Source organism: Chenopodium album, chromosome 8 (genome assembly GCF_948465745.1).
Source record: "Chenopodium album chromosome 8, dcCheAlbu1.1, whole genome shotgun sequence".
Lineage (NCBI taxonomy): Eukaryota > Viridiplantae > Streptophyta > Magnoliopsida > Caryophyllales > Amaranthaceae > Chenopodium > Chenopodium album.
Genome location: NC_137841.1, coordinates 24,220,347 through 24,235,901, shown reverse-complemented (window position 1 = coordinate 24,235,901; position 15,555 = coordinate 24,220,347). Strand labels below are relative to the sequence as shown.

The window sequence follows — 15,555 nt, the reverse complement described above, 5'->3', positions numbered from 1 at the left end:
TAAGTTCACAATAGACAAAGCAAATTAATATTTAGGAGTCAATATATAATGAGGCCAAATCGATTGAATTTGGCATGGTTAGACTTACTCTTTATGACATGGGGCGAATATGAACTTGTCTCCCGCACGCGTTGATTCCCTGATACTTTTCTCAACATAGTAAAACACGTCATGGGGGTTTCCTATGATTCTAGTAGTGGATACAGGGCATAACCACCCAACTTTACAAGGAGAATCAGTTTCAGTTAAGTGCTCCTGTAGTGCCACTACTACAAAATGCGTATTTTAGCGACGATGTGAGCTCGACACAGTGTAGGGGGCGTCAGCTGCTTGATATAGTATGCGTGTATCCTCGACGCTTATTTAAGTCAAAATTTATTTTCGACAGGTAAAAGCGTCGAGATATACCCACCTGCACGGCACGTGACAAATTTCTTTTGGCCCGCATCATGGCATTACATTATAGGATAATAAAACCGCCGCTCTACATACCCTAACTCTCATAGTTTCATCAGTTTTAATTTTTTCATCTTTCTCCGTACCCAGTTCTCCAAAAACACTAAGAGATTCATGGAATTAGGATTTGGATTTGTATTTTCAGCGTGGTTCTTATAAATTGGGAAGCGGAATTTGCTTTTCTCTCATTCCTTTGTGCTAGTTAGTAATTATTCAAAGGTACTTTTTATCATTTTTTTAATTTCTTGTTAAAATTGAGTATTTTAGATCTAGAGTTTTAATTTTCAGAATTGTTACGATTTAATGATGATAGAGGGTTAACTCATGAAGAACAGAGATTTAAGGGTTTTGTTTATGCTTCTCTAGTAGAAACCCCACTGAGAGAGGTATTGAGATAAACGAGTTTAATTTGTTGCAAATTTAACTAATGTACTTATTCTGAAATTTCAGAGTAGCAATTGGGGTTCAGATTCAATCCTTAGTGGTTGAGCTAGGTTATTTTCCTCCCTTTACAGATCTGGTCTTCACTTTTTGAGTAATGCCTGTCCTTATTATGCCGTATTATTTTGCTAGATACAACGTTGTTTTAGAGGTCAATGAATTTATCCAGGTTAGAATTTCTTTTTTTTTTTTTTCTTCTGTTATTTTGCTTTTTATAATTGTTGTGGTTTAATTTTGATGTCAAATTGGCCATTTTGTTTCAATTTTTGCTTAATTCTGATCTGACTGAGTAAATAAGTGGGGTTTTGTGTTTTTATTTTTTTGTACGATTTGCTATGAATTTTTTTTGGAGTAATTGGTTGGTTTCTTAATTGCAAAGTTCTTATTGTTTAAACAGAATGGGGAATTTGGCTATTTTCTTGAATTTATGGTTGTTACTTTAACCTTTTATTTTATTCTCTTCTTTAGGAAGTAATTACATACAAGTATTACGGGAGTAGTACTTAGTATCTTACTCAGTCCCAAAAAATCAAATAATTGGAGTTACTGAGATGGATTGGTGTGAGTATTAGTGTGTGACTAAACCATTTTAAACCTTATTTTTTGTTATTTTGGGAAGCTTAAGTATGTACTGATATTTCCAAATAAAAAACAATGCAAGCTAGATTAAATATTAAACCCCTTTTAACATCTAAAAGACTGAAACCTTAAGTTATTTATAAGAAATCAAACCTGTCTTTTGGGTAGGAACATTTTTTCTAGAGTGACAAGAGAAGCCTCCTAGTTATGTTGGATTACTTTTTGTGGGAGATCATATCTGTTATGTGGTTGTGTCGGTGTTTTAGATTTTTCAACAATTAGATTTTTTTTTTTTAGATTTGTCGTAGTACTAATTTTAGTTGCCTTGAGCTGCAGTTTTGTTTGTCTTAAAATGATATACCTGCAGTTGATATTATCCCATAATCCCTTCATAAAAGATATAGATCTCGAAAAGTTATCCAATCTAGGCTCAAGAATTTCTAAATTTGGAATTGTGTGCTAGAAGTTGTGCCTTTTGGAAATTTCAGTGGTCTGCTGCCATGGTTCTATCGCAGCGGGGATGTTTATTGCTCTCTTAAAGCCTATGCGGGTTTATTGCTTTGAGTTGGGGTGTGTTTGCTTAAATGAATACTTTGGCTTTAGTTAAACATGAAGTGGCTAAATTTAAGTTGGGTGGGCTTCCTAAGATGATAAGTAGGTGCTTTGCCCGCGTTAAGGTCTTTATTATGTCTCATGCCACACGAGCAACAATTGTTTTTGGAATCTAGATCATCTGTGTGTCCTTTCTCTTTCTTGTTTCTTTCTTTCATAATATAGGACCTGAGATGCAACTATAAAAACTACGAAGCAGGTTTCTCAAACTTGCATTGTTTTATAATCGATGGAACTCTTGATTTCCTACATCAGTATGTATTTGGCAGCATGAAGTACTTTAGTGTTGTGGACTAAGAATTTCAGTACTCTTAGCTTCAGCAATGAAACCAGAGGTAACTAGTGTTAGAAACCTTGTTATGCAGCTGGTTACATTTTTTATTACAAATCTGTAGTCTATCTTTTAAATCTAATATAATTTGTCTTGTTGGGACTATAACACTAACTAGAAACATGTATTCAACCAACAAAAATATATGGCAAATTTTAACTTCCAGCTCTAACATGCTTGTTATTGATGCAGGATGTTATGACTATTATATGTGTCAAGTCTACAAATTAATCAAGTCATTCCATGAAGACGTTAAATTAGCTCCAATTCAATAGAGAGAAGTTGCGTGTTTTTCGAAATAGTTGTAGTATTGCAACTATGCATTTTTATTTAATGTTAGCAGTTTAAGAGATCGAATGTCTTGTAAATGAATATTAGTTTAATAATGTTAGAATATAATCATAGTTTTTTGCATTATTTCACATATGTATACATATAATAATTTGTACTCTTGTTTAATTATGAATAAATTCAATTTATGGGTAAACTTTTTCTTCTGATTTTTTTTAATATTACGATATGGAGTATCTTTGCAAGTAATATAAATATTTTCCACATTGGATATTTTTATAGAGAATATGGACTTGAGAAGGTGTTACCCAATTTTAAATTATGGACACAAAAAAGCGTCGGTAGAATATCGTACATTTAAAGTATGAAATCAGAGACTTAAAAAAGCGTCGCCAAATATGCGATTATAGACACAAAAAGCGTCGAGAAATTTGAGAAAGTGCGCAACACAATGCAAATATCGACGCTTCGTATACGAATTTGGACAATAAAAAGCGTCGATATTTGCGACGCTTTTTTGCGTAGAGGAATTTTCTCGACTCACTATTTTTCGACGCTTTTTAGAAGCGTCGAGAAAATAATTTTCGACGCTTTTTGGTGTCGAAAATATGCCTAAAAAGCGTCTAAAAACCACGGAAATTCTAGTAGTGTGCTCTGTGTGCATGAACATTGAATAATTAATCACATGTAGGATAATCACCATAAATTTGAATAACTTGAAAAAAGTGTAGATTATGTGGGCATTGGAGTACCTCATGAATGTTTGAATGAGGGAAATGTTAAGCTTTACACCACGTAGAAATTCCTTCACATCTTCTTTGCTGATTCATGCAACTGCATTCTCACCATAGTGGAACATTGCCTTAGGAAGTGCAACTTCCATGGGATCGACCAAATGACAAGAACGGTTGTGAAGAAAGGTCATGTCAGCAGAGAGCGATTGAAGAACAATGTCTTCAACTAGTGGAGTAGGTTGCATGGGTGAACCTTTCGAAGAGTGCAACTTCGACGCTTGTTCACTCTTGGACCTTTGTTCACTTAGCTTCTTCTTAGGTTGATCAATGCTTTTAGGATTCTCCACCCTCTTTCTCTTTGAAGTTTTTCTTCCATGCGAAATCTGAAATAGTTTGAGAAAGAATAAGTTTATAAGTTGAGAAATGAAGAAAATAGGCATATTATGAATTATTTTGGCTTAAAATGGTTTTATTTTTATGAAATGGACCCATTAACTTAGAAATTAGCTTCTTTTATGTAATTTCAACTCACAATCACTTATAAATATGTAATTATGAGATGGTTTGAGAAAGAATAAGTTTATAAGTTGAGAAATGAAGAAAATAGACAAGTGAGAAGCCATTTCGGCTCAAAATGGCTTTATTTTGATGAATGGACCCAAAACCTTAGAACTTAGCTTCTTTTATGTCATTTCAAGTCACAATCACTTATAAATATGTAATTATGAGATGGTTTAGAAATAATAAGTTTATAAGTTGAGAAATGAAGAAAAGAGGCATGTAAGAAGCCAATTTGGGTCAAAATGGCTTTATTTTGATGAAATGGGCCCAAAAACTTAGAAATTTGCTTATTTTATGTAATTTCAACTCACAATCACTTATAAATATGTAATTATGAGATTATTTGAGAATAAATAAGTTTATAAGTTGAGAAATGAAGAAAATAGGCAACTGAGAAGCCATTTCGGCTCAAAATGGCTTTATTTTGATGAAATGGTCCCAAAAACTTAGAACTTAGCTTCTTTTATGTCATTTCAAGTCACAATAACTTATAAATATATAATTATGAGATGGTTTTAGAAATAATAAGGTTATAAGTTGAGAAATGAAGAAAAGAGGCATGTAAGAAGCCAATTTGGGTCAAAATGGCTTTGTTTGGATGAAATGGGCCCAAAAACTTAGAACTTTGCTTCTTTTATATAATTTCAACTCACAATCACTTATAAATATGTAATTATGAGATTTATTGATAATGAATAAGTTTATAAGTTGAGAAATGAAGAAAATAGGCAAGTGAGTAGCCATTTCGGCTCAAAATGGCTTTATTTTGATGAAATGGGCCCAAAAACTTAGAACTTTGCTTCTTTAATGTAATTTCAACTCACAATCACTTATAAATATGTAATTATGAGATGTTTTGAGAATGAATAAGTTTATAAGTTGAGAAATGAAGAAAATAGGCAAGTGAGAAGCCATTTCGGCTCAAAATGGCTTTATTTTGATGAATGGGCCCAAAAACTTAAAACTTTGCTTCTTTTATGTAATTTCAACTCAAAATAACTTATAAGTATTTAATTATGAGATGGTTTGAGAATGAATAAGTTTATAAGTTAAGAAATGAAGAAAATAGGCAAGTGAGTAGCCATTTCGTCTCAAAATGGCTTTATTTTGATGAAATGGGCCCAAAAACTTAGAACTTTGCTTCTTTTATGTAATTTAAACTCACAATCACTTATAATTATTTAATTATGAGATGTTTTGAGAATGAATAAGTTTATAAGTTGAGATATGAAGAAAATAGGCAAGTGAGTAGCCATTTCGGCACAAAATGGCTTTATTTTGATGAAATGGGCCCAAAAACTTAGAACTTTGCTTCTTTTATGTAATTTCAACTCACAAACACTTATAAATATGTAATTATGAGATGGTTTGATAATGAATAAGTTTATAAGTTGAGTTATGATGAAAATAGGCAAGTGAGTAGCCATTTCGGCTCAAAATGGCTTTATTTTGATGAAATAGGCCTAAAAACTTAGAAATTTGCTTATGTTATGTAATTTCAACTCACAATAACTTATAATTATGTAATTATGATATGGTTTGAGAATGAATAAGTTTATAAGTTGAGATATGAAGAAAATAGGCAAGTGAGTAGCCATTTCGGCACAAAATGGCTTTATTTTGATGAAATGGGCCCAAAAACTTAGAACTTTGCTTCTTTTATGTAATTTCAACTCACAATCACTTATAAATATGTAATTATGAGATGGTTTGAGAATGGATAAGTTTATAAGTTGAGTTATGAAGAAAATAGGCAAGTGGGTAGCTATTTCGGCTCAAAATGGCTTTATTTAGATGAAATTGGCCTAAAAACTTAAAACTTTGCTTCTTTTATGTAATTTCAACTCACAATCACTTATAATTATGTAATTATGATATAGTTTGAGAATGAATAAATTTATAAGTTGAGATATGAAGAAAATAGGCAAGTGAGTAGCCATTTCGGCTCAAAATGGCTTTATTTTGATGAATTGGGCCCAAAAACATAGAACTTTGCTTCTTTTATGTTTTTTCAACTCACAATCACTTACAATTATGTAATTATGATATGGTTTGAGAAAGAATAAGTTCATAAGTTGAAAAATGAAGAAAATAGGCAAGTGAGAATTCGTTTTGGAAAGAAATTGCTTTATTTTGATGAAATGGACCCAAAAACTTAGAAATTAGCTTCTTTTATGTCATTTCAAGTGACATTCACTTATAATTATGTAATTATGATATGGTTTGAGAAATAATAAGTTCATAAGTTGAAAAATGAAGAAAATAAGCATGCGAAAAGCCATTCCGCCGAGTGAGTTGAGAAAAAAAATATGGCTCAAAATATTTTTTTAAAAAAAAGGCAACTTTTGCCGAGGCCGGAACACCCGAGGGAGCCGCCCCCACTGCCGGAACAGCGAAGGCATCCCGCGCCGAGGCCACAACTGCCCCGGCAGCCGCCTGCCAAGGCTGCAGCAGTCCTGGTAGCCGCTTGCCGAGGCTACAGCAGCCTAGGCAGGCTGCTGTCGAGGCTGTAGCAGCCACTGCAGCCGCTGTCGGGGCTGCAGCAACCCCGGCATCCAGGTGATTCGGATGCCGAAGCATCCCCGGAAGCGGCTGCCGAGTCCAAAGCTGCCTTGGCAGCGGCTCTTGACGCCTAAGCTGCCCGGGCAGCCGCTCTGGAGGTCTGACTGGCCGGGCAGCCGCTCCGGAGGCCGGAGAAGCGCAGGGAGCACCAGCCGAGGCCGCCGCTGCCTCGGCATCGGAGATGGGGGCCGGGGATTCGTGCTATTTCAGCGGTTTTATTTTCAGAGTGCCTAACGGTTATTTAACACTAAAAAAATTGAGAAATAAATAATTTACCTCCTTATTATTCAACTTGACCCACGCACGTGGCCAATCAACGAAGCTACATATAACTTGCCAAAGCTTTGTTATCTCAAACTCCTCTATCGGTACGGGTAGTGGGATGTCTTCGAACCCCTCAACCACCGAATTGATCCCAACCGAGTAATGATGTGGCCCCGCTGTAGCACCGGTCGTCGCTTGGGCACTACCATACGCCACCCAACTTAACGCCATACTATTTGCATGCCCCGGGGCTAGAAGTGCACACCGGGTGTCTTCCTACACAATTATATATAAAAAGAAGATAGTTAAATAGGACTTTTACTACAACATAGATAATATAACAAAATTCATTAAGGTAGAGGGTTACAAATCATCTGTAACTCTAGATATTCATGAGGTGTTGGATTATCAAGCTCCCTCGAGTCCGCATGTGTAGGAGTAGGAACCTGCAATAGTACATCAATCATGCAACCTCATATCTCAATTAACTCAGTATTTTAAAACTTTTAATAACCCAATTGATTTTACCTCAGGTGGCACATCCTCATCACGTATCTCATCTCCTCCATGTCTATCACCTTCTCCTTGTCCTTTTGGTTGAGAACATGAGTCGACTAGGGTTGTAACACCCCGTCCTTTTGGAACTGGAAGCGTTAGCGGAATTACGCTTGAACGGGAAGCTACATAACTTCGATTGGCAAAGTCAAGCTTAACCTATGTCTAAAGGACAAATTTAACTCATTCACACAACCAAATTAAGTTGTTTAAGCTAAGCGCAAACTATGTGAACAAAAGAAAATAGCAAACAAACTTTAACATGGACAAATCAATTACATTCAAAAAACCAAGGGCAGAACAACCCTTATCGGCCAAACTGGACTAAATTCAAAGTAATTAAACAATAAACTAACAACAAGCCTAAAAGTTAGGTTCTAACTCTCAATCCCCATCCCATCGTCACAGATATCAAATAAACAAAAGAAACCTGCAAATTATAACAACGTTCCACAATCAGTGGGGAGCAACTAGCAGTTCTCCCTCAAATCAGAAATAGAAGATCTTAGACTTAAATTAACAGAAAGAAACCATAACCACAATCAACTTGAAAACTCAAATGAAATCACTTAAAACCATCAAACCATACAAACAATGAAATATTTCGAAATAAACTTAAAACAAAAATATCAATATTAAATCACTCAATTTCAATCATAATAATATATAGACTTCAAAAAAGTAATAATTTAATAATATAAATATTTCAAAACCAAAACCTTCAAAACAGTAGAACTGGCATGGAGGGAACGCTAGTGGCCCCGCAATCCACTTCCTAAGGTTTGTCAGGACGAACCCCCGATCATCTCGCAGAGACCGTGTCTAAGATTGGCCAACTCCCGGTTATAGGTAGATGCCTATAAGGTCTTACACACCCCCGGACGACAACAATTAACCCAGGTTGAGCTACCTAAGACTCGCAATCTAGGTAGTTAGCATGTTCATTAACCATCGGGAAGCAACTCGGCCTCACACCCGACTATGGCCCCACACACAATTCAAAAATCACTTAAAATAGATAATACAATATATTTCACTCAGAAATCTGCAGAGAAGCCAAAAAATGGTCTTATACTCAATTCAAACTGCATAAGAAAATCATATTTCTTAAATTCAATTGAAACTCCCTTTCAAAACACACTTCAACTTAATAAAACACAAAAGGTATCGTCTGAGTTTGGGAATATAATTAATTATCGAAATTCAACAATTAAGTGCATTCACAACTCTTGGCGAAGTGATGCTAAAGACAGTGTTATCCTTCTCTAAAGCATTACGACGTCGACAATACAATTACAACCCACACATATTCAAACACACATAGAAATATTTCACTTTAGGGGTTTATAATACCCAAAAATTCACACATCACTTATTAACATATAAATTCAACTAACACATAATAGTTATAATAAAAATCCCATAAATTCATTTTATTACACAACAAATCCAAACTAGAATTTCATAAAACAACCAAAACAGGACAGCAACAAGTAACTCCGAAAATCATCATAAAAACCCAACCAAACATGCTTAAAATGCAAAATAAAAATTAAGGCATATACATACACTCATTAGGCATCATATAAAACCATTCCGGACTTAAAATTCAAAAGAGAACATGCCAAATTAAAATCATATTTACAGCAGCCCCTACACTAATGTACAACAGTACCAATTATACCAAATCACCCAAAAACCCACCTTAAACATGAAACTAAGCTTAGCCCATTTTAGTACACACTCTAAAAACACAATAGGCCATATTAAACATGCATTTACGCTTAGAAATCAAGGAATACACAATTGAAAATCACCATCCTTCACACGCCTAGCAGATTAGGGGCAGCAGCTATGTTGCACTAATTTAGGCACTTTAAACTATCTTAAATTATATAAAATCATGCTATATCAATTTAGGGAATATCCTAACATGATGATAATTAAAATTAGGCAATAAAATCAATCAAGATAATTAATTTAAGACCTAAGAAGATATACTAAACATGTTGTCAGCAATCCAAGAGTTTAGAATATACATGCTCATAAAAAGATAGAATTTTGCATATAAACATGAAATTTCGCTATGGTATAAACTTATAATAATCCTAAAATGATAATCTAGAAGATATATATTCAATTAACCTCAATAGCAAGAGTTTATCATGCCCTAAAATACTGCTACTCACACGTCCAAACACAGCACTGGCAGCACTACATTGGCTCACAATTTCAGTTGTTTGGTGGCCTTAAACACCTCCAAATTTTACCCATAATATATCAAATCGATCGTAAAACAATCCTCTACAATAATAAGAAATAAAATCATTGAATTCATGACTCATTCATGACAAATAACCACCACATACACTGCAGACTTATACGCACATAATTAGATTACATAATCAGTTTTAAGTACCCCAAAAATCATCACAAACATAATATAATCATAACAAAATATCATACACATATTAAGGATTGATTGTAAGATAATTCAAGCATAAAAAATATGATTCAAACACCCAAAATCACCTTAATTGTACACGAAATTCTGACATACATATCAAGAGCGAAAATCAACAAATCAATCTAACCCTAACATGATTTCTACCTATCAATTCAACCATAAAACCTAGCATTTCTAACCTAAGGGAAGAAAGGCTAGTTACCTTGATGTATAAGCCACCAAAACAAGAATAAAGGACAGCACTACCAAGCACAAACAACAGCAACCAATACGAACAACACCCTCCCAAGTAGCCTTGTGCCTTGCTTCCTTTCCGTGTTGTTTTTATAGGGGAAATGGAGCACGACTTTTGCAGAGTTTATGGAAGTATGCTAGTCTTTGATTTCCCCTTGATTACCACCTTGAATCCCATGAAAAATATGGGGAGAAGAGGAGTGAGTTGCTGCATCTTTTGGGTGGAGAAAAACTGATGAAAGTTAGCCTTGTTTTGTACGTTATAAGAGAAGGAGAAGGAGAGGAGTTGGGCAGCCATAATTAGGTGTTATTACCATTGATTAGAGGGGGTTACTTAGGGTAAAATGATCAGCCAAATATCCCTCAAAGCTGCTATGTACATCAGCGTAAAATGGGCTCAAAAGAAGCGCACCAACAAGCCCCATAATAACTAGGTTCAAGGCTTTTCGTTGGGCTTGATTAAATGATTACTTTAGCTTAAGAATGGGTTTAAGGAAGCTAATAAACAATTCTATCTTAATCTATATAGTCATGAAACTCAACCAATATATAAATGCTAGTTGACCCGAAACTAAACTAGGAAAGGAAAGTAATGGAAGGCATTTTTAAAACGCGTTCAAAAACAACAATATAGATTATATTATTGATATCTCAATAATAATAATGAAAATAACAATTTAAATCACAATACAAAAAAAATATTTATATATAGGTCATATGTACCAAAGAGCGACATAAAAGACGAAATGCGAAACCAATAATATTATTCATTCATAATGACCTAAATAATTAAAGGACATTGTAATGAGTTTTGTAAATATAAAATAAAGAATAGTTTATAAACAATATCAATTCGATAAACGAGTTGACGGAATCACCCAATACCACTTTACTTATTGATATTGATACAATTGAACGTAAAACGTCTTTAAAACCCTAAAATCATTTTATACATATAGAATTGACACTGTAGTCAAGGAATCACCCATGATGACCTGTATCAATTTTAATAGGTTAAATATCTGAATTGACACTTAAACTTAAGGAATCACCCTTTAAAGCTAATCTCAATTCAGACAAGTCAAATACAGTTTGAAACGATTAAAACTCAAATATACAACATAATACCTTTCAAACATTTTGTCAAAATATTATAATTAGGGTCTTAAAAGCTTGGGATGACCCTTAAATCAAATAACGATTTTAATAATTAAATTATTAGCATTTTAATTTAGAAAAATAGAGTTTCAAACTAGAATTTAGGTTTAATAAGTTAAAATGCACCCAAAATAGTGGTTCAAAAATACGGGGCGTTACAAGGGTACTCGCGAGGAACGGCAAAGTCGGTAAGTTCATCTGCTTCGCCCAAGCATTGAATTCACCTACTAACTCGTTGCGTACTTGTTCCTTAATTGATGCCACCTTGGCATCCAACTCCCCCAGTGAGTTAACACTGGCTCGAGATCTACCCGATTTCATGTATTCTGGACCCATCACCTTTTGTCATCCAAGCAATGACCCTCCCGAACCTACTACTCGTCCTGGATGGTATGGCCTTCCCAAAGCCATGATGAAAGGGTCATTCTCCACGCTTGGTTCAAATTTTCCCTCCACCAGCTCTTGAATGTGCTAAAGTTGTAGCAAAAGGAAAAAGGAGGTCAGTAAGACATTTAATGGTTTGTATAGTGATTTTGATGCAAAAGTGACTTAAAATTCAACAGTTCATAGGTAACTTACAAGCTTATCTGCCATTTTTTTGGTTTCCGGACCCTTGATGACCCATTTTCCGGTTTCCTTATCAAACGTATGGAGAGAACAAAAGAAATCACCAGCACGACTCACCAAAGTAGTGATCGTGGAACTAGAGGGTTCCTTCAATGCCACTAGAAGCGATTTAGGGTATAAACCCTTATCGACCCACTCAGGTCTCTTTTCAGCAAATGTCTTAGGCCCCATACGATGGACGTATTCCTTCATCTCTGCATTCTTTTTATTTTGCTCTCGAAGTTCCTACATAAAAACAAATGTTAGTATCATTGCTACAAAAAGAGTCAAGCTATTATTCAATTGAGATCAGATTTACACAAACTTACAATGGCTTTCTTTTGAGTCTTCATTCTAACAAACTCTTCCCAGTCTTCTTTTGACACGGTCGACCATTTTTGCCACGGGAGAAGGTCATCCTCATCAGCTTTTTTCTTATTTGATTTCTTCTTCTTCTTGTAGATCCATCCATTAGTCAAGTTGGTCTTAAAGCCTCTGAATCTTTCCGCTAATAAAGATTCAAACACCCTTCTCTTCTCGGGATCATTAGAAATAGAAAGCAGCCTCTGCAAGCACAAATTAAAACCGATAATTAGTTTCTATTTAGTAACAACCATAAGGTTAAGGTTTCTAAAATTGTCTAAATGTGCCAAAAACACACTTACCCTTGTATCATCCCAAAATGTTTGAATCAAACCCGAAGGTACTTGCCGCATTACATGTGTAATGGGGATTTTTCGCGCACACATGTCAACCTGATTAGCATATAGTCGACGCCATTTGGGCCCGGGTTGGCCGTTGTTGTCATACTCCATGACCATGGGACCGTCCGGTTTCTTAAAACTTCTCGTCGGACCCCTTCCCTTTCTTTGAGCCGGTGCCTTTACCCCCCCTCCACCACCTGTGTTGTTTTGATCTTGTCCTTGACCATGAGTTTCAGGAGTCGGGTTCTCACCAACAATCTCACGTGCTGTATTTTCAATAGGCGGTGCACGTTCAGCTGAAATTTCAAATTCTTCAGGCCTACGCTCAAACTCATCTTGAGCCTGATCCTCTGGCTCACTCAAGTCATCCTCCTTATTCACATCATAAGGCTCATCATCGTCCTTGTCCTCATCCTTGTACGCGTCCTCATCCTCGTACTCGTCCTCATACTCATCATCGTCAATGTCCTCTACACAATGAGGGTCATGATCGTCCGCCATAAGATATAAGCACCTGTCAAAGCAATCATAAAACAATATTAGTGTATAGTAAAGTATGAGTGCAAATGAGTACACTTAGGCAATTTCAGACTACAAACATGTTAAATATAATGAATATGGGTTGTTAGAATGAATAAGTGTTAATTCATACACAAAACAAAGGAATTAAGTTAAGTAGAAGCTATTTAAGCCATTTTCACCTATTTATGGTCCTATAACCTTGTATATGCATGATAATGAGTACACTTAGGCAATTTCAAACTACAAACATGTTAAATATAATGAATATGGGTTGTTAGAATGAATAAATGTTAGTTCATACACAAAACAAAGGAATTGGGTTAAGTAGAAGCTATTTAAGCCATTTTCACCTACTTATGGTCCTATAACCTTGTATATGCATGATAATGAGTACACTTAGGTAATTTCAAACTACAAACATGTTAAATATAATGAATACGGGTTGTTAGAATGAATAAATGTTAGTTCATACACAAAACAAAGGAATTGGGTTAAGTAGAAGCTATTTAAGCCATTTTCACCTACTTATGGTCCTATAACCTTGTATATGCATGATAATGAGTACACTTAGGCAATTTCAAACTACAAACATGTTAGTTTATATACAAAACAAAGGATTTGGGTCAAATACAAGCTCATTTATGTCATTTATGGTCATTTTCGCCTACTTATCCTCCTATATACATGATAACTAAACTATATTTGCAATGAAACCATTACTAACTGTTAATCAAACTACCTCAATTTGAAATTCCTTTGTTGTGGTCTGATCGCATATAACCTGCTTCGTTGTCTATGTCATTTAGTACAACAGGTCTAGGAACAGTGAAAGGTGCTGAATTATCAAACGCATCATATTCTTCCTCATCCTCAACATCTCCAATGCATAGGATTCTTCTTTCCTTCCTATACATATGATCTTCTAGTTGCCAACGCTAGGGGGCAGACACCACCACCACCAGTACCACCACCCCAGCCTCAGCCTCAGCCCGAGGTGGCTTTCTCTCCACCTCGCATGTCTCACTTCGTCCCTTATGTTGACTCTGACCCAGTTTGGGACCTTCAGAGTATAGGTCAGGTCTTAGGACGTATCGGGCATTCCCATACTGACCTTAGGAGGATGGTAGGCTCCATAGACCAGAGGTTAGGGTATCTAGAGAGGAACCAGGGTAGAGCTCTCTACCCTATGTACGATGATTATGCTCGTCGGGGCAACATTCCCGACAACGCTATTCACCCTGACTGGTTTCAGCCTCCACCCCAGGGATACGATAGGGATCCCACTTCTCATGGTATTTACACTGACTATTCTTCCTTCCATGGGTACGGCCAGGACATTCCTTTCGGGGGACCGACGGGGGGGGGGGGAGTTTTCATGCTGATTATTTTGGTGGTAGCTCTTCTGGTGCAGGTGGTGCAGGTGGCAGTGGAGGTGCAGGTTTCGGCTCGATGGATGAGGATGATTAGGACTAGCTATGTTGGGCTAGTTCCCGAGCCAATGAGGACATTGTCTGATTCTGGCTTGGGGGAGATTTTGGATTTGGTATTTTTCTTTTCCCCTTTCTTTTATTTTTGGTGTGTTTTCTTAGGTTAGATTTATTGCTTTCTAGGTTAGTTTTATTGCTTTCTAGTATATGAAAAATACAAAAGAATTGAAAATAAAAAAAAAATCCAAAAATATGTTCCAATGAATTGTAAATCATGCTTCCCTGTGCCCCTTACTTGAGAAAATTGTTTTGATTCTTGGTATTTGATGATAAGCATTGTGGATTAGTTGATCATGATTTGATGTTTGATTGCCTTGAAACCTTAACATGCGTCAATTTTGCCCAACTACTTGTGAATATAGTGCTTGACTAGTTGATTTGATTAGGAATGTGTGTTAGTTCCTGGTATGTCAATGAATTTGAGTATTGATTTGCAACTATTAGTAATGTTTATATGATTCATTATTATGCACATTGTGGAGGACGAAGGCGTTTGTTCTTTTAGGTAGCCTCCAGACGATTGTAGATACATTTGTTCCCTTCTTGCTACCCATGTTGTTGCCTTGACTTTTTATTGTTTATTAGCCACATTACAAGCCGATTTGCCCCATTGGTAACTAGTCCCAAGCTTGGCTTGGGGGAGCTATTAGTGAGTGAGGTGAGGGAGTTTGTAGTGTGCTTATTATTTGCACAATTTAGGTGGGTTTCGAGAAGTTATTTTGTTTTTGATCATGTTTATTTTTGATGAGTTTGAAAGTTTAATCTTCTTGAAAAAAATAAAGCATGATGTTATGAAAAAAAAGAGAAGTTCAAGAAAAAAAATGTAAAAAAATAAGTGAACTTCAATAGAAAAAAAAAAAAGAAAAAAATTGTTCAATGTTCAAATGTTCTAGTTGGAGGTTGATCAAAGGAAAGAAAAAAAAAACAGAGCTTCAATGAAAAATTCAAGTTTGGAAATAAAGTTTGTTTATTCACTCCATTTCTTCAATAT

At 35.5% G+C, this 15,555-nt stretch overlaps 2 long non-coding RNA genes across 4 annotated transcripts; one reads left to right on the top strand and one right to left on the bottom strand.

Annotated features, from left to right (window-relative positions):
* Positions 1-535: 535 nt before the first annotated feature.
* LOC145641776 (uncharacterized) lies at positions 536-2,934 on the top strand. Of its 3 annotated transcripts, XR_014115523.1 has the most exons (5): positions 536-675; positions 907-950; positions 1,030-1,066; positions 2,288-2,423; positions 2,612-2,934. It is a non-coding gene; the product is annotated as an uncharacterized LOC145641776 (long non-coding RNA). The 3 variants fall into 3 exon arrangements; XR_014115521.1 differs by lacking the exon at positions 907-950; XR_014115522.1 differs by having other exon boundaries at positions 907-1,066.
* Positions 2,935-3,411: 477 nt separating this feature from the next.
* On the bottom strand, positions 3,412-10,367 carry LOC145555933 (uncharacterized). The gene is made up of 5 exons (XR_014091629.1): positions 10,056-10,367; positions 7,360-7,816; positions 7,199-7,277; positions 6,844-7,107; positions 3,412-3,827 (listed from the first exon to the last, which is right to left on the bottom strand). It is a non-coding gene; the product is annotated as an uncharacterized LOC145555933 (long non-coding RNA).
* Positions 10,368-15,555: the final 5,188 nt, after the last annotated feature.